The 25,956-nt window shown below is 44.2% G+C and overlaps 1 protein-coding gene across 10 annotated transcripts in view; it reads right to left on the bottom strand.

Annotated features, from left to right (window-relative positions):
* Nucleotides 1–22,989, bottom strand: part of AFF3 (ALF transcription elongation factor 3) — a 594,300-nt gene extending 571,311 nt beyond the window's left edge. For all 10 annotated transcript variants that reach the window (XM_085018570.1, XM_021088183.2, XM_021088187.2 and 7 more), the window contains exon 1: nt 22,869–22,989. The gene's annotated coding sequence lies outside the window, so the exon portion shown is untranslated. The remainder of the gene's footprint in view (nt 1–22,868) is intronic.
* Nucleotides 22,990–25,956: the final 2,967 nt, after the last annotated feature.

Below are 25,956 nucleotides of genomic sequence, written 5' to 3'. Positions count from 1 at the left end.
ATTATCATGCTCCATCATAAGTGACTAGACAAAGTTCCCAGTGCTATACAGCAGGATCTCATTACCTACCCATTCCAAAGGCAATAGTCTGCATCTATTAACCCCAAGTTCCCAATCCATCCCACTCCCACCCTCTCCCCCTTGGCAACCACAAGTCTATTCTCCAAGTCCATGATTCTAATATATGGCACAAATGAACCTTGCCCTGATTGTTTTAATGTCTCCACTTGTTCCTTCTTCACCCACAGGTAAAGCCAAAGGTTCAGGAGCAAAAAGTCCCAATCATTACCCTCAGGGGCCCCATTGTTCTTGCCCCAGTTTAAATGCCTTGGCCCTATTTTACTCTCTAGAGATTATCCACTCTTCAGGAGACTGTTGCTGCCTCTTCTGCCTATTGGGCACTTGAAAGCAGTTCATTTAAACATCAATAACTAGGAGTCTTCATTGACCTCACCTAGTCTTGACCCCAGAACAAAATCTTGTGAAAAGTCAATAAAAGTAGCAAACAATGTTATGTTACTCTTGGTGGACTTGGCAAAACAATGAGAGGGTTTAACAATAGTTAATCACGGACTTAGGAGTTGCTAGCAAGTATTGAGTGTTTACAAAGCATCAGGCGGTAGGCACACATGTTCTCTTTGGATTCACAAAACAACCAGATGAAGTAGGCACTGTCATTCCCCCTGTTTTATGGGGGAGAAACTGGTTTACAAGGGCAGAGTATTTAACCTGAGGCCGCAAACCAGCAACAGGGCTCTTGTCAGCAACCTGCGGTGTCTTTGTGCTCTCCGTGTAGAATATTAGACTGAGAAACTCAGACTCAGTTTCTTATAGAGGAAACTTGGGAAGTTTTGAACAAACATTCAGAAAAGTAATAGGTCTGTAGTTATTCTACAGCATTGCTCTCTTAGAATGGGGTAGATTTTTGCTTTTCTTTGGTGCCGGTTGGGGGAAGAATAAACCTTTAGTTTTTCAAAATGTGCCTACTTTACCAATGCAATTAAGTTGCAAACCAATAACAAGGAGATAACTTGGAAAGAAAGCATAGGAGCACTTTCTAAGCATTTAGGAAATGAGAAAAAAAATCATAATGGTATTAGAATATGTTTATATGGAATGATAATATCCCTGTCATGTATTAAAACATAAGGGATATAAATAGCATTTCTTAAGGAGAAGGCATATTCTTAAATACTTACATTAGAAAAAATAAAGTCCCATAATTTTTTAAAAAGTGAAGTACAGTTGATTTGCAATGTTGTGTTCATTTCAGATGTTCATCAAAGTGATTCAGACCTATATCTATAAACATCCATGTATCTACACATAGATGTACTTTTTCAGATTCTTTCTCTTCTAGATTATTACAACATTTTGAGTATAGTGCCCTGTAGTATACAGTAGGTCTTTGTTGGGAGACTGTGCTTTGAAAGCCCATCCTGATGAGGACAGAGATTGAGGACTTAATGAAAGCAATTCCCTTAACAAACATCCAAACCCATCCATCAGAAGAGGGGGAGGGAGGGCAAAGGGAGAACATCTGGTCAGGGAGGAGTTGGTGTCTAAAATAATCCATAAGAGGAGGCATTAGCAAGTCCTGAGAAGCTTCCTAGAGAAGCTAATAATGGGCAAAATGAGAGGTGACATTCCTGCACATACAGCTGACCCTTGAACCACACAGGTTGAATCAGTCCTTAAATGGGAATTTTTCAATCAAGCTTAAGTGGAAATTGTTTTCAGTAGCAAATACTACAGTGCTACACAATGGGTGGTTGGTTGAATTTGCAGATGCAGAACCTCAGATGTGAAGCACTAAGGGTTAGTTAAACACAGATTCTTGACTCCGTGGAGGCGGGATCCCCTAACCCTGGCATTGTTCAAGGATAATTGAATAAAGCTGTGAAAAACTGAACCTTTTGGATCAACTGGAATATGAGTTTCTACAAGCTTTCCAACTAGAAGCATTTAGTGGGTAACAAGGTTGCAGAATATATCTCATGACAAATTCTAACAGCCCAATCCAAAACTTTCCACAGAAATCACGGTACTTGAGGAAATTTTATAGAGGCAAAATGAAATTACAATAAGAATAAAACTGCTTAGTAGTCTGCTGACTTGCCTATGTATACAAGGGTTTTTTTTTCCCCTGTTGAATACTTACCCAACCAGAAGCCTGAAATCTGAAAGGCAAGCACCCCATCTACCCTAATAGTTCTGGCTATCCTGACTTATCTGAGGAAAGGAACTAAATCCCCCCTTGACTTATTAAGACAATTAAAATGTAGCTTCACACTATTCACAACAGCCAAGACATGGAAACAGCCTAAATGTCCATCAACAGAGGAATGGATAAAGAAGATGACATTTTTTGCAGGGGAATACTGTTCAGCCATTAAAAAGAAAAAATAAAGGCATTTGCAGCAACAGGGACCCAACTAGAGATTCTCATACTATAAAGTAAGTCAGAAAAAAATAAGACAAATACCATATGATATCACTTACATGTGGAATCTAAAATATGGCATAAATGAACCTATCTATAAAACAGAAACAGACTCACAGACATAGAGAACAGACTTGTGGCTGCCAAGGAGAAATGGGGAGAGTGTGGGATGGATGGGAAGTTTGGGGTTAATAGATGCAAACTATTTGGAATGGATGGGCAATGAGATCCTACAGTGCAACACATAAAACTATATCCAATCTCTTGAGATAGAACATGGTAGAAGATAATATGAGAAAGGAAATATATATATATATATATGATTGGGTCACTGCTGTACAGCAGAAATTGGCACAACATTATAAATCAACTATAATTTTTTTAAATGTAGCTTCAGAAGACTATCATGAGATGGAAGAGTCCTTTACTTTGTCTCAGCCTTTTAACCTACTCCAATGAGTCTATGTATGGATAGAAATAGATTCAGGGGCTGCTACTACCCAGGAGCAGGTGAGAAGGTGAAATGGTCTACACCACCTGTTCCAGAGATCATGGAGATGAAGGAAGGGTGGTCATCTAAGGCCACAGCAGCGGCTTCCCAAGTGAAGAAAAATAAATGAAGTTCCCATACCCATACGGCCAGTCAGCCATCCTCGGTCAGGCCTAAACCACTAAGTCCTCAAAGAATGCTGGTTGGGTGAATACATTTATTTAGAAAGAGCCAGAGCTGGTTGAGGCTTGGGGCTAAATGTTAAAGGATGGATTTGGCCAGTGGAAAAAGAGGTTTGTTCCAATCAGAGAGGAAAGCCAAGGGGTGTGGATGACTTTGAAGTTCTCACTCAGACAGAGGATGGGCAGTGCGGCCAAGGTGACAGGTGAAGGAGGAGATATCCGTCCCAAGTAATAACAAATGTGGTCTCTGGACACCAACCGGGGAAACCTTTCTTCGGAGCCTGGTGGATCTTGATGAGTGTTACCGTCTCAAACCACCTTTGTCTGTACCTACACGACTACAATCTTCTGATCATCTATCTTACTGACACATTTATGACTATTTTAGAACTCGAATCTTTATTATTTATTTTGTCTTTTTAGGTCCACACCTTCGGCATATGGAGGTTCTCAGGCTAGGGGTCAAATCAGAGCTGTCGCCGCCGGCCTACACCACAGCCACAGCTCACAGCAGCACCAGATCTTTAACCCACTAAGTGAGGCCAAGGATCAAACCGGAGTCCTCATGGATGCTAGTCGGGTTCGTTAACCGCTGAGCCACAACAGGAACTCCGAGTCTTTATATATTTTCAGTTTTGTTATTTTCCACAACAGACTGTTGACTACTAAAGGCTAAGATGATTGATCCTGCAAGAACTCTCCAAAAGCAGGGACTTTATTGCTAATGCTTTATTATCACCTTCAGGTCACAAGTGGGCTGTCATCTTTCTGGTTCCTTTCTCACACCTAATGTGTTCCTGGGCTAACGTTTTAGGAAATTAAGGCATTAACATACAGCAACTTCAAGGATGTTGGGGGGTGGTTGCAAAACTAAGAGGTGGTTGTAGCGCAAATGCAAAGAATGAAGATGAAGGTAACCGTGAGGTTACCCAACCCAAATAAAGCCTGAATATGACTCAGGAATAAAAAGCTACATGGTTGGGAGTTACTGTTCTGGCTCAGCAGAAACAAATCTGACTGGCATCCATGAGGATACAGGTTCAATCCCTGGCTTCGTTCATTGGGTTAAGGATCCGGTGTTGCTGTGAGCTGTGGTGTAGATCGCAGACATGGCTCAGATCTGGATTGCTGTGGCTGTGGTATAGGCCAGCAACTTCAGCTTCTATTCGACCCCTAGCCTGGGAACATCCATATGCCATGGGTGTGGCCCTAAAAAGACAAAAAAAAAAAAAAAAAGCTACATGGTCAGAAACAGGGCCCAGGTATGAGTAATGGAGACTAAGCCTTTTCAGTGAAAAGGAAGCAAAATGGCTCTTTAATAAATTAAATCAATTTTCTCAAGTTGTGTATTTTCTAAACCGAACATTTCCCAAAATGTGCTTTTCTCAATGTGTATTAGCAATGAAAGGCTCTGAGAAGACCAGCCATAAGAGAAAACTAACTTCATTTAACCCAGAGATGATCAAACTCATTTGACCTGGGAATGCATCTTTCATAGAAGCTCTATTGCCACCTTCCAGGAAGGTGTGGGAAATGTTGAATTAAGAAACCAATTCAGGGAGTTCCCATCATGACTCAGCGGTTAATGAACCCAACTGGTATCCATAAGGATGCAGGTTCAATCCCTGGCCTCGCTCAGGGGGTTGAGGATCCGATGTTGCCATGAGCTGTGGGGTAGGTTGCATATGCGGCTCGGATCCCACGTTACTGTGGCTGTGGTGTAGGCTGGCAGCTTCAGCTCTGATTCTACCACTAGCCTGGGAACCTCCATATGCCTCAGGTGTGGCCCTAAGAGGAAAAAAAAAATTCATACTTTAATGTTATGATATCTGGTATACCTAGGTGATACATATATACTTATTTTTTAATTTTTAGGGTAATTTTAAGTAACAAAATCATTATTCATTGTCAATAGGCTTTTTTCCAAAAAGTGAATTTTTAAAAGATAAAGTAGTGATGACCTTCGGAATGCAGACAAAACCTCAGAATTAGGAAGAATGTGGCTTTAACATCTACTAAAAAATAATTTAAGAAGTATCTACCATCTCATGGCCTGCCCAACCCAAGAATAAATTATTCCCTCTAGTTACACAGCTCATAGTGCCTCGGAAACTCTTAATTCTGCTTAGATGCCTTCTGAGTGTGAGTGAAATTTAATTATCTCATTTGCTTTAATAGCAGAGTGTAGATTAATGGTGTAAGAGGAAAAGATGGCTTGTAACATGAGTGGTAAGGTGCAGAGTCCCTGGCGTGACCATCACGGCGGAAACTTGAACTCTAGAGCCCAGGAAAGTGTCCGTTTATAGAAAAGACAGAGCTTTGGCTCCCATAACATGCTTTTTCCATTTATACTGAAATTTATTTGGTTTGGGGGAATGAGAATAAAAGTGTTCATCAGGCAAACTGCTGTTCAAATTTTGACTTCATCACTTACAAGCTATTTAACCACAGGCAAATCTCTGGCTTCGGTTTCCTCTTCGTAAAATGGCATTAATAGCTGGGAGTACTAGAAGAAAGCTGTCCTCATTTATGCTTTTAGAAATCTTCAGGATGATTACTATTCACCATCTCGTTACCCTCAAGCAAAGCTTCCCAGCAGACACACCCCTCCATCCCACTCAAGGCTCTAAAGGAGAGAGATCCAGTCAGAAAATAGACCTGCTGACAGTGAACACGTACATAAACACACTTAATCTTTCTCTCTGAAATGGAAATGCAAAACCAAGGCTCATCAGGCATATGAGGAGAACTGTGGCATGAAAAAGACCAAAAGAAACAAAAACAGACCCGGGTGGGGGGGGAAGACATTTAGGAAAAAGGAGACAAGACTGAAAAAACTGTCTAATTACTTTGTCCAGAGAATTTTGGAGAAAATATTATATCCTTACAATCAGAACAAAATGATAAGGAAAAGAAAAAATAGAGAATAAAAGGCAGGGTTTGCAGATTAAAAAAAATAACACCGATTGAAAAAAAAATTTAACTAAAGAAGGACTAGAAACTAAACTTGCCAAACTCTCCCTACTCTCTTAGAATGTAGGGGGGGAAACGACAAAAAAATTAAAAACTATGAGAGAAATCATCCAGAAGATTTCACATATAGACTTGGAAATGAAAAAAATTATCAAAAAATAGTTGAAGAGGGAGTTCCCGTCATGGTGCAGCTGAAATGAATTCAGCTAGGAACCATGAGGTTGCGGGTTTGATCCCTGGCTTCGCTCAGTGGGTCAAGAATCCGATGTTGCCTTGAGCTGTGGTGTAGGTCGAAGATGCGGCTCGGATCCCGAGTTGCTGTGGCTCTGGCATAGACTGGCAGCTGTAGCTCTGATTACACCCCTAGCATGGGAACCTCCATATGCCATAGTTGTGGCTCTAAAAGGACAAAAGACAAAAAAAAAAAAAAAAAAAGTTGAAGAAAATTGTCCAAATTTTAAGGACAAAATTCTTCAGAATGAAAAGAGCTTTCTGGATGCCCAGAACAGTTAAAGAAAGCCATACCTAGACATATTTTTATCAAGGATAAAAGGAAATTTTATCTAAAGACTTCTATACCCAGCCAGGTATCAATCAAGCATGAAGGCAGAACAATGGTATTTTCAGGCATAAAAACAAAAACAAAAACAAAAACAAATCTCAGAAAATGCATTTCCCATACATGTTTTCCTGTAAAGGTGTTTGGAAATATACCTAGAAAAATGAAAGAATAGAATAGGAAGGATGTTGAGGGATCTAGGAGTTTGGGGATCCTATCCCAGGCTCCTGGTAGCAGTGGGAAAAATTTGCAGAGCAGCAATTGCATAGCAGGTTTAGAAGGAGGATAAACAGACTGGAGCAGAGGATGAGGCGGAGATCAGGAATGGAGGTCCCCAGGAGAAAAAGAGGACTGAATAGAAAAGACCGGCTTGGGGGAAATTAACCACAAGGGCAAATAATGCAAGAAAAACAATAGTATCTGTTGGAAACTCCAGAAATCAGGGGTAAGGTGAGGAATGTGTAATAAAGCTGAATGCATCATAAAACCATAATTCACACTTGAAGCAAACTAAAGTGTGGCCACATTGGAGGATAAAAACAAAGAGAGAGAAAATCCCTTGAACCTTGATTCTGAGATCATCCTCTCTTGACGGGCCCGGGGTTATGATGTCAGATATTAAATGACATGATCGATGTAAGGAAAAGCCATGAGATGTGGCTGCAACTGCTGGACAGAGTGTATAGTAACTGTTTAACCCACAAAGTGGGATTTGCAAGGTAGAGACAAGGGCAGGGCACCAGCTTCACCTTCTAAAGTGAGGGCTCAGCAATATAATATTATCAAAAGCTGAGAAATATCAATGTTGTGTAATACTTCAAATTACAAATACAATAAACAGAGGAAAAACAAGGATAATAATATAAATGTCAGGCATGGGGTATGTCTGAGATTCTGGAGCAGAGGGGTGGTTGTATTGAGCTAAAGCCTCATCTTCCTATCAAAGAGGCTGTAAAGAATATCTCTTCCTAATACATTGTAAAAATAAGCATGATGGAGTTCCCCATTGTGGCACAGCAAAAATGAATCCGACTAGTATCCATGAGGATGTGAGTTTGATCCCTGGCCTCCCTCAGTGGGTTAACGATCCAGCGTTGCTGTGGCTGTGGTGTTGGCCGGCAGCTGCAGCTCCAGTTCAACCCTTAGCCTGGGAACCTCCATATGCTGTGGGTGTGGCCCTAAAAAGGAAAAAAAAAATAGCATGATAAGCCTGTTGTCTCTTTCGAGGCACGAGTGGAAGAATTGAAGATGGAAACAATCTCTTAGAATTGAGACCTTGTTCATCTAACTTGTCCCCGGTGCCTCGTACCTGGTTCCCTGCCTGCTTGATACACGGTGAATGAAAAGAAACTGACTCTGGGGATCGGTGTTCGGGTGGGGAGGGAAGGGTCAGAGCGTGTCTCTTCCCAACGTTGGGTGGTTACCAGAGCAAGGTATTGGAGGAAGAAAGCTACACCTGTAAGAGGAGACTGAAGAATGGAATAAGCCATGCAGCATGGTGGTTTCCTTGGGGATATGAGCAGTAAGAGGGAACTGAGAAGGATTCAGGCAGTTGAGGGAAGAGAGCTGCAGGCTGGGGACCACCTGTGAGCATGGGGGAGAGGAGGGGCCCAAGATAGTCAGGCTTTGCCCACTACATTTGGGAGGCTGAGGAATCACTAAAGAAATGTGAAAAAGAAAAAAAGAATGAATAAAAGGGAGTTCCCACTGTGGCTCAGCAGTAACAAACCCGACTAGTATTCATGAGGACACAGGTACAATCCTTGGCCTTGCTCAGTGGGTTAAGGATCCAGCATTGCTGTGAGCTGTGGTGTAGGTTGCATATCTGGCTCAGATCCCGCGTTGCTGTGGCTGTGGTAAAGGCTGGCAGCTGCAGCTCTGATTCGACCCCTAGTCTGGGAACTTTCATATGCTGCAAGTGGGGTCCTAAAGAGCAGAAAGAGAGAGAGAGAGAGAGAGGTAGGAAGGAAGGAAGGAAGGAAGGAAAGAAGGAAGGAAGGAAGGAAGGAAGGAAGGAAGGAAGGAAGGAAGGAAAGGAAGAAATCTGATGCAAGGGCTGTGACCCTTCTGTATTTCCTTACCGTGAGTGAGGCAGGGGACTCCTGTGCCTGTGCTTGTGGCCAGAGCTCCTGGACAGTTCTGTTCTTGGCCTATCAGGAAGGCACTGGGCTGGTGGATTTGCTTTTCAGTATCTAATAACGTGGAGCACCAAAGGAGAAGCAAAGGCTCTTTCAGCTAACTGAGTAGAATCCCATTCATGGAGTGCCTACACTGAACAAGCTGAGCCGAGAACTCAGGGGGCGGCGGGTGGTCCGGGAAGGGGTGGATTTCCTTATCCCCATGGTTCTGCTGCTTCTTGGGCTGTGGGGAAGCTGTTTCAGCAGGAAGCCAGAGGAACATTCTCAGGCCATTTAGGCACTGATCAGTGGCAAAGCACGTTCTATTTGAGAAGCTGGAGGAGCGTTTGCTGGGCTCTCAGGAGCGTGGAGCTGGGCCAGGTGCCAAGGAGCATTATAAAAATACGGGCTCTACCCGCCAAGAAGCGCCTGTTCTTGGAAAAGAGAAATAGATGGGGATGAAGGCAGATCCAGATTCTCCCAGGGCACAGATACTGCACGGGGATTAAGGCTGGGTGCCCTGGGAAGCTGAATGCACTCTTCCAACCCACCAGGGTCCTTGTTAGTGCATCAAAGCTGTAATTTACTGAATGACAAGGGTTCCCAGTGCTTTCTAAGGCACTTAACTTACTTGCAGGATGTTGGGTACACACCAGGGGAATCCGGCTCACTAATCTTTAACACTTGTCATAATGATTTTTCCTTCCATAATACTATTTTCCCCCTGAGAAACCCAAAATGATTACATAAGAAATGTAGAAATATAAGTGTGCGGTATTTTTTAATAAAATGTAGTCCTTGGCCCCAGGGAATTTTTGTAGCAAAAAACCTCTCGAATCAATTATATTTTCTCATTTTGGGTTCCCATAATTGAATATTTTATTTCTATATTTATTTAATTTCTTTCCAAATGAAAAGGTGGAGTTATGTTGACATGCGGAGAAAAGGTAGGTATTATTAATTAAAGTTGTTTTAAGTCGACAATGCAAACAGTGCTGCTGCATATAAATTTGCTTCCACGGGCTGTCAGGCTGTTCTGTGGGGTTACACGAATATTTCTGGCAATCCCATTGGCTGGCGGTACAGGAGTGCAGCTTTCTGGTCCTCTTGAGGAGGTTAGTCTGCAGTCTCAGTTCACTGAGTCAGAGAAAAAGTACATATGCGCCCAGCCAGGTGTTTAGGGATGGGTGAGGAATACCAGGTTCAGCAGCCAGGGTCCTGTGGCTACTTGTTGGCAGAGCCAGAACCAGACTGGGTGTCTTTGATTCCTGGGGGATGCTTCTTCCTGACTCCCTGAACCCCAGGACCTAGTTGGCCTGATCTCTGAGCCTCAACTATGGCTCCACACCCCTGCTACACCAAGATTTTGAACGTCTGAACAAACAAGACCAGAGAGGAGTAGCCCCAAGGGGTCCCTCCTCCCAGCTTGATGCTGGTGAGTTACCCAGAGGCAGAGAGAGCTCTCTGAATGAGGTGAACCCAGGTGGGAGTCAGCACCACTTGGCAAATGTGTGGATCTTTGACATTCTCTTGCTAGCTCCCTTTCTCAGCTGGGGACTCCTTTATAATACTATCAACCCTAGTGTTCTCTCTCTCTTTCCCCCTCTCTCCCCCTCCATCTCTCTCTCTCCCTCCCTCCCTCTCTGCCCCCCACCCCCCCGCCTTGCCCACTCTCATGGGAAAAGCTCTCAAGAGCCTTCTAATGTTTTTAGTGGTTGGTTAAGGATGACTGGTGTGACCCACTCAAGATAGGTTAATTTCAGAGTTCAGGCAATGAGTTTTCCAGAGCCTGCCTCTTCCAACCCAGGCCACTGGAAATTAATAAATGTTGGTTATTGTTATTTGGCCCAATAACACAGAGAATCGTGATCTGCCTGGCCTAGTCAATCTCCTATTCTTTTGTTTATTCATTGTGACATCAGAAGGCAAAATGGGAAGCCAGGGCCAAAATCACAAAGAGGCTGATTTTACTTTGAAATGAAGGCTTTTCCAATAATTGAAACTCTCTGGAAAAGGAATGGCCATATCAAGGGGCTATGAGGTTTCCGTGGCCAAAGGTAGTCAAAGAGAATGACTGACTACTTACCAAAATGTGTTGGAAAAGGCCGGTAGGTTTAAAATAGATGACCCCTAAGGTCTCAACTCTGAGCTATTTAATTTGCTTATCCCTCCTATGGACACGTTTCTGGAGTTGGGTCAGAGGTCAGGGGTCAACAGTCAGGCACCTCCAGTCCATCTGCCGCCTTGGCTAACCCAAGCTGCTCTTCCACTAAATCTGACCAGGAATGTGTAGGTCATGGCTTCAAGGAGAACAGCTGGGTGGAATACAAGCTAATGGGTCAGAGCTCCCAGATGTCAGCTACGCTGTCACCGTGGACAAACTCAGCAGCAGCAACACCCGAAGGGTCTATTTTGATGAGATTCTGAAACAAGAATCCCTAATGATCTGCCCCATCTAGAATCACAGGAAAATGTGGCAGGGATCTCATCATATCATTGGAATGTGTGCCCTTGCCAATTACTCTGGACGGATGCTTCCTGATGTAAACAATCAGCTGAACATAAAATCTAAATAATATATTTGACACTTTACTCAAGACCAAAAAAGATTGGCTATTTAGGCAAAAAAAGAAAAAAGAAAAAAACACCCATCAGCCTTGTCGTTTTCCTGGCAAATGTGCTATGACTAAGTGGATGTATATAAAACAGTTGACATTATTAGCAAGGAATGGTCAGGCCGTTCCAACGGGCAATTTACTCTCCAGGAAACCAGTAGGGCCTGTGCTAGATACATACTCTTTTTCCAGGTTACTCAGGGCCATTTAGAAAATTACTATTGTTATTCACAAAATGCTCCACCAAAATCTGAGCAATTAACCCTCTCCCCAACTTGTCTCATTTACCTGTTCCTCCAGTAAGAGGCATGTGAGAGCTGATATGGCTCCTGAGTCTACATAATTTAAAAAGCTACTTTTTACTGAGTTCTTGGTATGTTCCAGGCCCTCAGAGTGTGTTACATACACCCTCATGAAGTCTTCACAGCAACCCAAATGTATTATCATGCCTATTTTCACTGAAGAGTAAACTGAGCCTCAGAGAGAAAAGTCATTTGCCCACAGTCATCCAGCAAAGTACTGGATGTTCTTTTCTACCAGGAGGCACACCTGGGATTTGAGTTGAGGTTTCATCTCAACTTATCAAAGCCTTTACACATGTCCTCTATGTGGTCCTGCCTCACACAACGTGTCCTGTCCATGAGGAGGAGGTGGGTCATGGCCTGGTGTCACTGGCACAAATCCTTGTCTTAAGGGAGCTGCAGAATGTATGTTACACTTCCAATAGCTCACTCTCCCTTTTTTTTCTTTCATTTTTACAGCCACACCTGTGGCAAATGGACGTTCCCAGGCAAGCGGTCAAATCGAAGCCGCAGCTGCAGCAACACCAGATCTGAGCCACATCTGTGACTTATGACGGATCCTTAACCCACTGAGCGAGGCCAGGGATTGAACCCGCATCCTCTTGGATACTACAAGTCAGGTTCTTCACCTGCTGAGCCACAACAGGAACTCCCCAGCAGCATACACGTTATTGCTAAACAAAGATTGTTGAGCATCTCCTAAAGTACAAGAACATAACTGCAGATCAGACAATGACAAAGACTGAATAATAGACTCCTAATATCAATGACCAGAAATTCCACAACAATGTTTTCAGTCCAGAGTTTCTCAGCCCCCAGATTGCAAACACACTATTTAAAAAACTAAAAAGACTCAACAACCTAGTTCCCCAACAGCCCTGTTCCCTTAAGAAGGCAGCAGCCCACCACTACTGTGAAACTCAGGAAACTCAGGGCATAACTTCACAATATTGTTCACCAAACTGAGGAAGCAGCTTTTTAGTGGGTCACCAGGTGCTTTCTCGGCCCTTAAACTACTCAAATGAGTATGATACTTCAGGTTGGTATTATTGATATGATGTAAATGCAGTTTTCCCGGGAGAGGCTGCCTTTTAAAATAGATTTCTCAAGAATTAAAGAGACTCACACAGCACCTCCTCTTCATTATATCTATGAGTCAATGTGAAGCCTGTGAAGTGGTGTAACGCTTGCACCCCAGGTAATGAACAAGCGAGTGGATGGATAAATGGATAGATAGATGAATGGATGAATAGATGATTGATGAACAATGGGTGAATGAAGTAATGAATGAATATTTAAAAGTCCCATGGCACTAGGAGATAATAATATTAATAACATAATAAACGTTTCCACAGAAAAGAAACTCATGGACTTGGAGAAGACTTGAGGTTGCCAAGAGAGAGAGGGAGGGAGTGGGATGGACTGGGAGTCTGGGGTTAGTAGATGCAAACGATTGCTTTTGGAATGGATAAGCAATGAGATCCTGCTGTCTAGCACTGGGAACTCTATCTAGTCACTTATGATGGCGCATGATGGAGAATAATGTGAGAAAAAGAATGTATATATGGGAGTTCCCATCGTGGCGCAGTGGTTAAAGAATCCGACTAGGAACCATGAGGTTGCGGGTTCGGTCCTTGCCCTTGCTCAGTGGGTTAATGATCCGGCAGTGCCGTGAGCTGTGGTGTAGGTTGCAGACGCGGCTTGGATCCTGCGTTGCTGTGGCTCTGGCGTAGGCCAGAGGCTACAGCTCCGATTCGACCCCTAGCCTGGGAACCTCCATATGCCGTGGGAGCAGCCCAAGAAATAGCAAAAAAAAAAAAAAGACAAAAAAAAAAAAAAAAAGAAGAAGAATATATATATGGATGTGTGACTGGGTCACTTTGCTGTACTTAGAAAATTGACAGAACACTGTAAACCAACTATAACGGAAAAAATAAAAATAATTTAAACAAACAAACAATCAAAAACCTAATGGTTATTAAGCACTATTATATGCCAGACACTGTTCTAAGAAAGGTACATGTATTTGCTCATGGAACCCACCAGGCTTCCCCTTTTACAGAACTGACTAGCTTGCTTGCCACCACATGGTGGAATTTTTCTTCCAAAATGCTTATTAGGCATTTATATATTTTTTTCTTTTCTGAATTGATTTGACAGGGCTCTTTATAAATTAAGGAGAGTATCTGCTCATTACATATTGAAGTATTTTTCCAAGTTTGCTGTTCTTCTTTTCATTCCTAGTATGGTGTTTTTGACAGAGTTAAATCTATTTTGATTTATACTTCATTTATTCAGTATCGGGCTTACAAAAGCCTTTGTCATCCAAGATGAACTAATCTTCACCTGAATTTTTCTCCATTAATGTTCCAGCTTTATTTTAATACATTAAAATCTTTCTAGAACTTACTTTGGTTTAATGTCTCAGGTACGCATCTAATCTCACTCTCCTCACCACCACCCTCAACATTTCGGCAGAGTCCTAATACCATTTAATGAAACATTGCTTGTCCAATCATTCACTTATTCAGAAACTATTAATCCAAAACTTGCAATGAAACAGACATTTTTCTAGGTCCTGTTCATACATTACATTCTAACGGGAAGAGCAGATAATGGCAATTAAGCATGTGATTCATTCCGTAGTGCCAAATATGAGGGACAACCAGGGTCTGGAATGGCTTCCTTGGTCAAGGAAGGTCTCTCCGAAACGTGACATTTGGGTAGAGACCTGAAGGAGGTGAGAGGTACCTGTGCACCCAGGGAAGGGCGCACTTGGCAGAGGAGGCTGCAAGGACTGGACCACGATGAAGCGGGATTATGTTCAGTGGATTCAGATAATGACAAAGAGTCCCCTCTCGCTGAAGCAGAACCAGACATTAGAAGAAAGCGTTCTAGAAGTCGAGGGATGGTGGGAGTCGGATCATGTAGGACCTGCTAGGTCATGGTAAGGGCTTTGGATTTTGGTAATGACTGAGTGAGGCGATTGCATTTCCCAAAGACGGCCACAGCAGCATCCCTGGGCACTTCCGCATCATAGCCTAGCCCCGCCCCCATCAGGACAGCCTTTCTCTCAACCTCATGGACTCTGGGTGGGCCGGCCCACTGCTTTCGCCAACAAAAATGTTGCAGCCCCTGGCTGATGTGGCAGCTTCCTCCACTAGCCCCTTAGGGACAGTCTCAGCGGGAAAAGTGCACCCACCCCAAGACCAGCATTCTGTCCAAGCCATGGGGAGAGCCTGGAAGATGAGGGGCCACAAGGGACCAGCTGGTGAGTGAAGAAGCCGTCTTGAAAAGGGGTCCTCCAGCCCAGCCAACACCAAACTGCCCAAACTCCTGACCCACAGGAACTGGAGCAAAAGTGAAAGGTTAAGCCACCGTGTTTGGGGGTACCTGGTTATGCAGCAGCGATAGATAATGGGAATGGTGAGGTCAGGGGTCCATGGGAGGGTTTTGACCAATTGTATGATTTGATTGAAGATTGACAAGCATTCCTCTGGGTCTGTGCTGAGAAGAGGATGCCGGAGGGAGCATGTGGGAAGGAAATTCTGGATCTGTTTCAAAGAACACATGGATGGTACCTGCCAATGGATTGGCTTTGGGTTGTGAAAGAGAAGTGAGGGTGGCTTTTAGGGGCTGGCCTGACCCCAGAAGCATGGAGGGGGCTTTTTGCCAATGTGGTAACAGCAAAAGGATCCCACTTGGGATTCAAGGGATCTGAAATTCTATTTTGGATGTGCTCAGACTGTGAGGCTAAAGGCACCCTCGAGTGGGGCTTTTTGCCAATGTGGTAACAGCAAAAGGATCCCACTTGGGATTCAAGGGATCTGAAATTCTATTTTGGATGTGCTCAGACTGTGAGGCTAAAGGCACCCTGCTGAGTGGTGCTGGAGTGTTGAGTCCAAAGAGAGGTCATGGCTGGGAGAAGGCCTTTTCAATGGTCCCATGGGACCAGATCCCCTGGGGCATGAACATAGACAGAGCAGAGGGGCTGGAGGACTGAGCCCTGGGCACGCCAGCATCCAGATGCAGGGAAGAGATGAATTGGAGAAGGAGCCAGAAAAGGAGACCAAGGAGGGTTGGCCAGTGAGATGGGATGAGAATGATGAGAATTGTACAGCTGTAAATGTAATAAATTCATCAAGTAATAAAAGAAAGAAAGAAAGAAGGAAGGAAGAACTCTGTCAAAGCAGGAGCATTCTCAATCTGACTGTCCTCGCTCTTGATATTACTGATCGAAAAGGTGCTTTTATCCCACGCTGCCTTTGCATGTATGTGAGAGTGTTTGCGAGTGTACTTTCTCCTCTCTCCCACGGATCTGTTCATCCATCTGGAACCATGTGACCACTGAAACTTTTGTACCTGTCCCCCGGCTTTTCTTGTTTTCTTTAAAAATATCCTTGTTATTATCATCTAAGATTTGTTAGAATTTCAGATTGGAGTTTAACCAAGATCCCTCCCCACAACACATCAGAAATTTTATTCTATATACATTTTGCATGTGGGTTAGGTTGGTAACAGTTCATGTTGCATCTTCTTTTCTAGTTTCCACAGGCTGCGTGTTTCCATTTTATATGTTTTACATCCTCATGCAGATTTTTTTTTCATGTAGGTCTCGTGTTGTTTTCTCTTAAGTTCTTTTTTTTTTTTTTTTTTTTTTTTTTTGTCTTTTTAGGGCTGTATCTACGGCATATGGAGGTCCTCAGACTAGGAGTTGAATCGGAGCTACAGATACTGGCCTACACCACAGCCACAGCAATGCCAGATCCGAGCAGTGTCTGAGACCTACGTCAGAGCTCAGGGCAGCGCCGGATCCTTAACCCACTGAGCGAGGCCAGGAATCGAACCCATGTCCTCATGGATAGTAGTTGGATTTGTTTTCACTGAGCCATGACGGGAACTCCTCTAAGTTCTTTTCTAGGGATTTACATTGCAGTGGCTTTGTAAATTCTGTCCCTTCTTACTGGCTATTTTTGCCATATGAAATCTATTCATTTTTGTAGAAAGAATTCCCCTATTATTTCTCAGGGTTTGACAGGTGATGCAAACAGATTTCAACACCTTTGTTACTATCATGGGCAAGAGGCCTCATAGCTTTGGAATCACAGAGCCAATGTATAGGATTGTCCCCATCTCTGCCGATAAAGTCATCCCAAGTTTGGAGAGTGCGATATAATGTGAATTTCAAAGTGTTTCCCAAAGAACTCCATGATTTCCAGGTGCTCTGTAAATGACTGTACCCACGCATCGCAAACCATCTCAGGGAGTCACCATCTCAGATCTTTTTCCCTTTGATAACCCAGGAGTCAGACCATATGTCCTTTGATCTCTGCTTCAAAAAGTATTGTCACAGTATTTAGAAACAGGGACGGCCCAGGCAAAGTTATAACATATGAGATGATTTTCTTTGGAACCCCTAACTCTCCTCTCAGAATTCTTCCTGGTTATATGTGGCTGGATCACACACACACACACACACACACACACACACTCACACACAGAGTCGTGGCCTGGAAGAAAACAATTTCATTCAAATAATACCACATGCTATGCTTCTGGGCAGCCTGGACTCTGGGACTAAGGCTGGTGGGAGTGGAAAGTTTCACAGCTGTGTGTCTGGGCCCCACATCTAACTCTATGCAGTTGGCCAGCGTACAGGTGACCTCCACAGAGGTCCCATGACCCCTTGGAGCTTCTGTTCTTTGTATGTAAAAGGAGTGTGTCATAGCTACACTGCAGGGCTATTGTGGGAACTCAGAAATTGACTATAAAATGCTCGACCCAAGGAGAAGCTGGAGAAATAGTACCTATGACTTTGATTTACAAGGAGGTTCCGTACTGCTGCTCAAGTCCTTAAGAAAATTCCGCAGTCTCATTCTCCACCTGAGCGACCGGAAGGAGAAGGCAGGAAAGCAGCAGGGGCTCAGCTTCCTGATCCTCCCTTTTGTAAAACTCTCTTTACAGATAAGACACGAAAGGCCGGTCTCTCCCATTGAGAAGAGAACCAGCCAGCCTCCGCTCAGAGACTGCTGTCTGCTAACCACAGAAGGCATTTGTCCCTTTTTGCTGTCCCCTGTCACCCTTCCTTTACCACTCCAGCATTCCTTTGGGTGGGGCCTCCCTGTGCATGGCTTGAAGTCAACATGGATGGACTTGACCTTTCCCTGGGGACAGGCATGTGAGCTAAACGCAGCTCATCACCTGCTCCCTTTTTACAGGGATTCTGTATTTGATATTATCTTATTTTTTGGCTGCACCCATGTCATACAGAAATTCCAGGCCAGGGATCAAACCCATGCCACAGCAATCGCTAGGCCACCAGCGAACTCCAACCCAGTATTTTACATAAGTGATGTCCCAATGTGGGAGCAGTTGAGGTCTTATCTGTTACAGTGGTACCACATTGCATGGCCTGGACTATGCCCACATCTCTATGGTTGTGGTTTTTAATGGTGTTCTTACTGGGTCTGGCTGCCTGGCCTTCAGATCCCATCTCTTGATGGTAAGCTCCCCAAATTGTTCACAAAGATGGTCTTTTTGTTCAGCCCTGGGCAGTTCTGTTTCTCCCCCTTGCTGGGGGAGCACAGTCTGATATGGACAGATTCCCGGAGAAAACAGAAAAGGAGGCTTATCTTACTTTACAGGAATTCCCTCTTATGGTGGTCAACACCCGGGCTTGGCAGAAAGGAGAACTCTTGAAATACAGCCCTGAATGGGACATGGCCACCGAGCCAAAGTTTTGGATCATCACACTAGAGAGGACTGGGAATAAGTGGGCCTTTTTTTGTCATCAAAGGCGTCAACTGGATGGTGGGTGGAAGAGAGACAGCAAATGGCAACAGACATGACTAGACACAACGACTGACTCCGACGCATCCTCCTGTAGGCTTTTAGGAGAACTTGAAACGATGTCTTTTGGGGGATGGGAAGAGAGTACAGGCCCTACCTGCCCTTTATGGCTTATTACCCTCCGTCTCAGCATTGCTCCTTGGCCCTGAGAAAGCTGCCACCAAGCATCTTACTAGTTGTCCGACTTTCATCCTACTTAACATGTTCCGTGGTTTGCCCGCTGATGGTAGTCTAAGCAGAATCTAATTGGTAACATATTGTCAACTGAATTAAGTGCCATATGACAGAGATTTAAATCCTGGTAATTTTTCTGTAAAGAAAAAAAAAATCTGTCAACAGGCTACAGCAGAGGAAGAGCAATAAATCCAAGTGTCGTGTTTATTCATTATTGCAGGAGTCTAGTTGTCTTGTGTTCATTATAACTCCCCCATTTTTAGCACTAGTAAAAGCTCTAAAGAGAAATATCTGTGCAAGGTGCTTTTTAACAGGTTTCTATTTGTACACAAATACCTGCTTGCCTTTTCAATCATGAGAAAAATGGTGCCCTTTCATTTTCAAAGGAAAGTGTATCATGACTGTTTGCTAGATGAAGGATAATGGGTTTAGTCTTTTGAAAAACTATGTTTTAAAACATCGGGGATCACTAATAATCAAGAAAAGCAAATAGAAACCAAAATGAGGCAACACCATTGGCTTATAAGGTTTGCAAAAATTAAAAGAACTGGTAAAATGATTGCACTGAAGGATGTGTAGAAGAACAGTCATTGCCATTTGATTTGAAGGATTAAAAATGGAAATAAGTGGATTTCCATATATGAGCCTGTTTAAACAAATTATGGACTAGCAATACCAGAGAGTACAAAGTACTCACTTGAAAGCACATGTTAAATCCTACGTAATGAATCGACATCATTTGCACTTTTCCTTTTAACTTGTCTTTACTGACAGTCACTTTCAACATTTTTTCTTACTTGAATCAGAAATACATAATAGCTACAGAGTTACCAAATGATCCAGGAATCCCCACTCCTGGGCATACATACAAAAGACAAAAACTCTACCAAATACCCGCCAATGTCCACACCAGCACTATTCACAATAGCCAAGATATGGAAACAATTGAAATGTCCTTTGACAGATAAATGGATAAAGAAGATGTGGTATATATTTTTGTGTGTATACTACACACACACACACATAATATGTCCAGTGGAATATATATAGGCAATTCTGTCTGTATACACACATACACACAAAAACACACAATGGAATACTACTCAGCCATAAAAAGAATGAAATAGTGTCATTTGCAACAACTTGGATGGACCTAGAGATTATTATGCTAAGTGAAGTAAATTGGACAGAGAAAAACAAATATAGGATATAACCTATATATGAAATCTTTTAAAAAATGATACAAATGAACTTATTTACAAAATAAAAATAGACTCACAGACATAGAAAACAAGCTTATGGTTGACATAGTAAATAAGCTTCTGCTTACCACAGGGGAAAGGTAAAGGAGAGGGGATAAATTAGGAGTTTGGGATCAACAGATACAAACTACTGTGCATAAAGTAGATAAACAACAAGGACCTATTGCAGAGCATGGGGAGCTATACTCAATACATTGTAATAACCTATAATGGAAAAGAATCTGAAAAAAAATATGTGTGTGTGTGTGTATCACTTTGCTGTATCCTGAAACACTGTAACTCAGCTTTACATAACAGCATTTTGCAGATGTGGCCTCACTGGAATCTCATACAACCCTGTAAGCTATGTAGGGCAGATTATTTTACCGACTTTACAGACAAAGAAACCAAAGTGGGGAAGATAATGTGACTTATGGAAGGAGCACCCCAAGGCTCTCAAACCCAGAGGCAGGGTGCAAACCTCAAGAACTTCCTTCCCCTGCTCTGCAGAGCAGAATAGAGAGTCTGGAAATCAAAGACCAGCATCCAGTTCCCCACACCTTTAATTCCCAGTGTGACTTTCAACTTTTTTTCTTAATTTCCTGGCTTCCTCATCCATTCCATTCCATTACTACTCAGCTCACACAATAGAAATAGCATGGGGGGGGTGGCTAGCAGCAGAGCCTGGAGGTAGTCAGACCCTGGCAAAGCACGCTGAGGCTAGTTCCCAGATTTCTTCTAAAATAGGCAGCATTACACAAGGGATCTGAGCATCGATGAACCTGAGAAGGCACATAGTGTGCCAGCATGTGCTTTCCACTTGAGGGGCGCTTAAACACAGGGCACGTACACTTATTCAGATGTCACAGCTATGCATCTGCTTCTGGTTGCTGGGCACATGGACATACAGAATATGTAAGAGATCACAAGCTCGTGGAATCAGGCCTACTGGATTCCAGGGCTTGGTCCTTTCACCCAAGGCCGCTCGCAGGGAGGATCGCTCTGTTCCTTTCCAGTCCCCTGCTTAGGACACCTTCGCAGGGGAAAGGACTGCATGCTGGTGTTGTGGCTCTGACCTCTCATGTGTCTCCTCCTTTTCCCATCTACCTAGCCCCCTCCCTACCTTTAATCTTTTCCTCCTACCATTTCCCTCCAAGTCTGATGGCTTAATTGCACAAAAGGTGGTGACGACAATAACAATAGTAATGGCCACTAACACAGGGCTCATTCACTGTTCCAGTTCCCCAAACACCTGACTTCTATGAGCTCATCTACCCTTTATTTAAGAGGCAGAGACTGACTGTTATTGTACACATTTTACAGACCCCCGGACCTCCCTGATGCAAGTCTAGTGACTTGTCTGAAGCCACAGGAAGTGTAAAGAGTTGGGATTTGAACCCAGAGGTCTAGCCGAAGAGCAATGGATAGGTTTTCCATTATCTAAATGCGAAATAAATAAAAATATGCACAACATAACTGAACGCTAAGTGCAGGTTAAGAAGAGCAAGAAAACAGCAGCTGACAGACACAAAGCCAAAACCTTAGAATGTAGAGTGTTTGTGCTACTATTGCTCTAATAACCTCACTTTAGTGGGATGGGAAACCTTGATAGCCCTTAAAGGAGGGTGCTCTTCCTCCACTGTGAACCAAGAACCAAATACTTTGGGCAAAAGCAGAGACCACAAGTTGTTTATTTTTAAATCGATGGTTCAGTGTGCACACTCAAGACTCAAAGAATGAGCTTCCTGCTACCTCTCTGTTGACGTGGGTGTGACCTAACATTTGGCCTTCAGCTAATTCTTGCGGCACTATCTGGTCCCAGACTACCTGAACAGTTCCATCGTATGGAATTTTCACCCCTTTGAATAAAAGGGATTATAAAATGCATATCCAAACAGGATTGGATTTTTAAATTTTTAAGACTCAAATCACAAGGAACTCCTATTTTAGGACAAAAAAAATTGTTCTAAACTTTGTCACACCATTAGCTCTCTAGTCTCAAAAATTTGGTTGCTATTGCTATTTTGTATTGTTTATGCACATTCATGTGTCTACGTGTGTGTGTACCTATAATGCGGCATGTATCTGTGCATATGATGTGCGTACATATATACACATTCATACACACATAGTATGCTGGCCAAGGAATACCAACAGTGCTGTCCACCCTTGACCATGAGGACCCCATGCATTCTGGGCTATTTGTACAGGATTGGTGCTGGCCTCAGGGTGAGCCCTGACTACCCTCCCCGTCCTGTGACCAGACCTCTGAGATCACTCACTGGGGCCAGGCACTGGGGTCCAGCCTGTGACCATGTCACATGCTCTTTATTTGAGGTGTAGCTAATGGCCCAAATGGGGTTCAGACGCTCTCTTCCTGAGGTCCACAGCCCAGCCCCCATGCCAAATGTGTGTCTGCATATTCAGACCCAGGTTGTGCTTTTTTTTTTCTTGCTTTTTGGGGCTGCACCTGCGGCATATGGAAGTTCCCAGGCTAGGGGTCCAAATGGAGTTGCAGCGGCTGTCCTACACCAAAGCCACAGCAACAGCAATGCAGGAGCCGAGCCACATCTGCAACCTACACCACAGCTCATGGCAACGGTGGATACTTAACCCACTAAGTGAAGGCAGGGATCAAATCCACATCCCCATGGATCTTAGTTGGGTTCATTACCGCTGAGCCACAACAGGAACTCCCATTTGTGCATTCTTTTCATGTCACCCCCATGTGATCCTGTGACCTTTCTGGGCCACATTCCAAGTCTCCCTCTACCAGAGGGAGGCTGGATTCTCTCTGTGGGGCAGACTGGGCCACGCTCCCCTGAATCAGCCCCTGAAGGGTACAAAGGAAGGGTCGCTTCTCTTCTACTCAAGGCAACCAGGGTTGGGGTGAGGGGGCAGACGCTCTTTAGCTTGATCTTACCTCTCAACTCATGCGCTCCTTTTCTTTCACTCTCAAGTTGTTCAATGTCTTTCTTCTGAGGCTGAGGGCTCAGCTCCCTTCTCCCTGGCAAGCTTTCCGTACAAACAGGAAGAGTGTGTGTGGTCACCACTGAAGTGTGCAGGTGTTGATAGAGGATGTGAAAGTGTGGAGGCGAGTGACTGAGCCAGCCAATGGCGTGTCCCCGCCAGGCACCCAGCCGGCTGCCTGTCACCCACAGTGCAGCAAGGTCTACCAGAAGGCTGGAGGCAGCAGCCTGAGCCGTGCTCCAGAGACCACCTGACACAAACCAGACAAGTGTGGTCATGGTGGCCAAGGGAGGAGCTCTCTGTTGCTCTGCTCCTCTAACTTTATGCAAACACTCAGGAACATTAAAAAAATATATATTATTATAGTTGATTTACAATGTTCTGTCAATTTCTGCTACACAGCAAAGTGTCCCGGTCATATATCTGTACAAACTCTTCCTCTCGCATTATCTTCCATCATGGTCTGTCCCAAGAGACCAGACGTAGTTCCCTGTAGGACCTCAATGCTTATCCATTCTAAACATAATAGTTTGCATCTACTAACCCCAAACTCCCTGTCCATCCCACTCCCTCCCCCTTGGCAGCCACAAGTCTGCTCTCCATGTCTGTGAGACATCTTCTGTTCATCTGTGCCATATTTTAGATTCTACAAGTGATCTCATATGATACTTGTCTTTCTCTTTCTGCCTTAACTCAGTATGAGAATCTCTAGTTCCATCCATGTTGCTGCAAATGGCATTATTTTGTTCTTTTTTATGGCTGAGTAGTATCCCGCTATGTATATGTACCACATCTTCATTTTTAATTTTTTTTTTTTTTGCCTTTTTAGGGCCATACCCACAGCATATGGAAGTTCCTAGGCTAGGGATCTAATCAAGCTGCAGCTGCTGGCCTACACTACAATCATAGCAACGCCAGATCCAAGCCACATCTAAGACCTACACCACAGCTCATGGCAATGCCAGATCTTTAACCCACTGAGTGAAGCCATGGATTAACCTGTGTTTTCATGGATGCTAGTCAGATTCGTTTCCACTGAGCCACGATGGGAACTCCTGTACCACACCTCTTAAAGCCATTCGTCTGTCGGTGTACATTTAGGTTGTTTCCTTGTCTTGGCTATTGTGAATAGTGCTGCAATGAACACAGAGGTGCATGTATCCTTTTGAATAAGTTTTGTCTAGATCTACATCCAGGAGTGGGATTGCTGGATCATATAGTAGTTCCATATTTAGTTTACTGCGAACCTCTGTATTGTATTCCATAGTGGTTGTACCAATTTACCTTCCCACCAACAGTGGATGAGGGTGAGAATCCCAGAAACATTGTTGAATGTTCTTATCATTAGGCATGTGGACTTAGATGGGCTAGTTGTCTAGAATGCTGCTGGTTTCCCCAAACTGCCCAGACATCCAAGAGATCAGAACCAAAAGCTGCATCCTGCCTCTGAGCTATAGTAAGCCTTCCAGAACTTTCTGGGGCAAAGATGCACTGGGAGAGGAGAAAGAGCACCAGATGAGCAGTCAGACCACACCAGGCTGCTCTCCTCCAGGGGTTTTTCCCTCCTCAACTCCATCCCCAGGCCACCCACAGCAGTAGGGCCTCCTGCTCCAGGCCTTCGCCTCCCCAGCCCATCACTCATCTCTGTAATTACTTTCACTCACATCACCAGGGAGCTTAGCTAATGACACTCTTTCAGTTCCTGTTTCATTTGTCTTCCCATAGCGTTTGACACCTGTGACCACATCTTTCTTTCTGGAACATTCCCCTTGGCCCTGTGACTCCAAATTCTCCTGGTTGTGGTCAGGGGATTTCTCTCATTGTCAGGCTTCCATCCCTCTGCCAACGTCTTAAACTGCGTCCTTCCCCAGGGCTCCATCCTCAGTGCAGTGTTCACATTCTCCCGAGTGGCTTCTTCTGCAATCTCGATGCTGCCTCCCAAGCCCACGTCCAAGTCTCTGCTGCTTCCTCAGGCCATCCCAGGCATCAGGGCCAACCATGAGAATGAGACCCTGGTCTGGAACTCCCCCACCTGCACCCCCTTGCATGGTCCCTGGGAAACCCTTCCTGCCTTGTTCCTGCCTTGCTCTTGGTTTCCCTCTCCTGGCTTTGCCCCCTTCTGGCCTCCTGCTCTGCCCTTGGCCAGTAGGGCCTTTTCTGGCTAGACCCCCAGTTTCCTCGTCCAAATAGGGCCATCCACCCATATCTTCAGGCTGGATTCACTTCTGGACATGCCTAGAAACGGCCCATCCCATCCTATGCCAACCACTGGGAAGGGATCCTAGTATTGGCCACACTAGCTTCCCCATGAGGGGAAAACCTTTTTATGTCCCTATATCCCAACCGCAAATAGGAAGCCTTTCCATCTCTTTCCTGCCCCACGGACCCCTCCACGCCCAATCCTCAAGCTCTATCCATTCTACTTCTTCAGTCACATGTCAAATCCTCTCTCTATATTCCCTTCCCACAGTCATGCCCTTCCTCCACTCCTCATCAAAGGGCACGTGTACCCAGATGTGTGAGCACTTCACAGAGGTAGGAGAAGACTGGAACACCCACTCCCACTTACTCATTTGCTTATATTGAGGTAAGATCACATAACGTAAAATTTACCTTTAACCGTCTGGATGTTGTACAACCCAGTAGCGTGGACAACATTCACAACATTGTGTAACCAGCACCTCCCTCTAAGCCCAAGAGGCACATGGATTTTGACGGCATCTCTCTAGTGCTCACTTTCTGTGTCCTTCTTCCTGCACATAAGGCATGGACACTCCGGTACTGTGATGGTTTGTGGGAGTATCTTGTGACGATTTCTTCTCCCAGGAAGGCGCAGCATCAGAAATGTGGAGGCGCCTGGCTTTATGACTCATCTCCCCCAAGACAGGCTCCAGAGTACTTCCCAAACTGCCTCCAAATTTTCTTGGTAAGAGATGGCAAAAATGATGACATCGTACTCCCCTCACACGGCTCACCACCACCCACAGGAAAATCCCAGGCTCCATCACTGGGCAGACAAGCTGCTTGATGCCAGAGCCTCT

The sequence above is a fragment of the Sus scrofa genome, chromosome 3 (assembly GCF_054392235.1).
Source record: "Sus scrofa isolate SSC_HxYL_T2T_F1_AM1 chromosome 3, Sscrofa_HxYL_maternal_Yorkshire_Landrace_v2.0, whole genome shotgun sequence".
In the NCBI taxonomy this organism is placed as follows: domain Eukaryota; kingdom Metazoa; phylum Chordata; class Mammalia; order Artiodactyla; family Suidae; genus Sus; species Sus scrofa.
Note: the sequence above shows the minus strand (reverse complement) of the source record. Positions and strands in the feature narration are given on the sequence as shown.